General features: G+C 24.8%; 1 pseudogene; it reads right to left on the bottom strand.

Annotated features, from left to right (window-relative positions):
- LOC106756381 overlaps positions 1–2,702 on the bottom strand; it is a 26,198-nt pseudogene that overhangs the window by 15,248 nt on the left and 8,248 nt on the right.

Raw genomic sequence — 2,702 nt, 5'->3', positions numbered from 1 at the left:
TTCTATAAGAATTAAAACACATGCTTAATGCTTCTCTTAATAAACATAAATGATAAATGTAATAAATGAAAACGGTTTAAAGTTTGTATTAAAATGCACAAAAGAAAATTCTCTCTACACCAATTAATATANTGTAATAATATATATTCTAATAATATTTAAATGTGGTGGAGTTTGTAGTAGAACATGTGATTGAATTTGTGGTGGAGTTTATAGTAGAACATGTGATTCAGTTTATTATGGTGCTATTTGTTGTGTTGTGAATATACTTTTTTTCCTTAAAAATCTATATGTTTTTAGTATTGGAGTCTAATTTCATAGCTTTTAGTAATGGAGTCTGATTTTTTTAGTTAGTATATTTTTTTGGAGAATGTCATTTTAATTGTTAATAATTTGTAAAATTTACAATAAAAATAAGCTAGAAAAAGTTAATCCTAAATTCTTCAAAAACAACCATTTTTAAAAAGCTCTAATTAGATTTAAAGGGCTATATGAAGTAAAAATTATGAATTGATTTCCAAGAAGGCAATGATGAATTTTCTATTATCTTTATTAATGTTTTGACATAATTTTTATATAATGGAAGTTTTTTGTGTGTAATATAATTTTATCAATGAATTTTGTGTAATTTATCATATTTTTCTTTTTTTCTCTTTTTATATTTTAATTTTTTTAATAAATTTTTAAGAATAATGTTTAATATAAACTTATTTTAGAATAATAAATATATTTTATTTTATAAAAGTATAAATGTATAAATGTTGAATAGTTGATTGGTGGGACAAAGACAAAATATGTTAAAAGAAATATAAGGTTGAACTTTTTTCTGTAAAAGTTCGATGATAAGATAAGGATATGAAAGAAAATAATAATAAACAAAAAAAGGTAAGGAATTTGTATTTTTAGTGGTTGTAAGTGATCGGTGAAGGATTGCTAGCAGATATTATCTAAATTATTTTTCATATGAAAATTGAGTGCAAGAGATGTGATTGAATTTGGTACCTGANGATCAAATACTCCTAACCAGGGTATGTAATCTGCAAGATTGAAAGCTCCAGTCAAGTTGAAGGCTTCGTGAACCAGCAATTTTAAGTCAAATCTATCATCTTTGGCACGTCCCAACACCATTTTGAAAACGATGTTCTCCAAAAGCTCCCTCAGCAACTGACTCAGATCCACAACCTCACCAGATGCTGCAGAATTTTTCAGCGACTTCACCAACACTCTCAACTCTTNTCTCCTCAGAGGAGCAAACATCTCAACCTTTGAGGCACTCAGAAGCTGCGCAGTGCACACTTTCCTGACGTTGCGCCAATATGCACTGTACTCAGAAAAGGCCAAGCCTTTGCTGCCATAAGAAAGATATTCTGTGGCTTGGATTTTGGGTCTGCTGGCAAAAACAATGTCATGGGTTTTCAGGAACAGTTCTGCAATTTGTGGAGAAGAAACCACTATGACTGGGATCTGCCCTAGCTTTAAGGACATTATGGGACCATATGTTTTAGCAAGAGATTGAAGGGTTCGATGTGGGAGTTTTCCTAGCATATGAAGGTTACCAATAATTGGCAAGGGTTTGGGACCTGGTGCAGTTCTCCCTTCNAAAGTTCGATGATAAGATAAGGATATGAAAGAAAATAATAATAAACAAAAAAAGGTAAGGAATTTGTATTTTTAGTGGTTGTAAGTGATCGGTGACAGATTGCTAGCACAACTCCTCGATATTATTTATCTGTTAAAAAAATATTTTTCTTATGAAAGTTGAGTGGAAGATATGTGATTGAATTTGATATATAATATTATCTATAATATTATCTATAATATTTTATATACGAATTTTTGTATGCGAAAACAATATATTATATAAAAGATTTTGAATCTTACAAATCCATTTTTTTTTTATGAAAAACCGTGTTTTTTCTTGCAATGAAAATAGTTTTTTAAAGTCGTCTTTTAAAAACCAACAAGCCTAATCAATATAGTTTTTTATACCATACATTTTATTATTATTTTAAATTAAATATATGATTTGTTATTAAATATGAAATTATATTTTGCTGTTGTTTCAAATTTTGAATTATTTTCATCTCTAAACTTTGTTAATGAATGCTTAATCTTTGTGATAAGATAATCTTAAACAACATCATAACATGGTATCTTTTACGTCAACTAATTTCAAATATTTAATGTGATTACAGAGATTAAATTCATTAATAAAGTTTGAGAAAAAAAAATGTTTAGTATAAAAACAAAATTCAATTTCAAGATTAAAAAATTAAAAATATATTTAATCTTTTTAAGTTAAAAAAATATATGTATTTTCTAATTAATATTAGATGATTTTGATTTAGTTAACCAAAAATTCTACACACTAAATATATTCTAAATATAGAACATAAAATATAAATTAAAAAATTAATATTAATATTAATAAATATATATTATATAATACAAATTATAAACATTTTTCTATTTAATATATACGAAAAATAACACATTTTATTCTTTACGAAATAATTATCAAAATTTACTCTAATAAATTATTTTAAGTTCAAATATCTTGAATAATAGTTAAAACTAAAAAATAACAATAATAAGTAATATACATATTAATGTATACAATAAAAAAATTATTATAAAATTTAAATTTTTATTCAATAAAATAAAATTCATAATATATATATATATATATATATATATATATA

This window comes from Vigna radiata, chromosome 1, assembly GCF_000741045.1.
Source record: "Vigna radiata var. radiata cultivar VC1973A chromosome 1, Vradiata_ver6, whole genome shotgun sequence".
Classification (NCBI taxonomy): domain Eukaryota; kingdom Viridiplantae; phylum Streptophyta; class Magnoliopsida; order Fabales; family Fabaceae; genus Vigna; species Vigna radiata.
The sequence above is the reverse complement of the archived record's forward strand: the minus strand, read 5'-3'. Positions and strand labels throughout refer to the sequence as shown.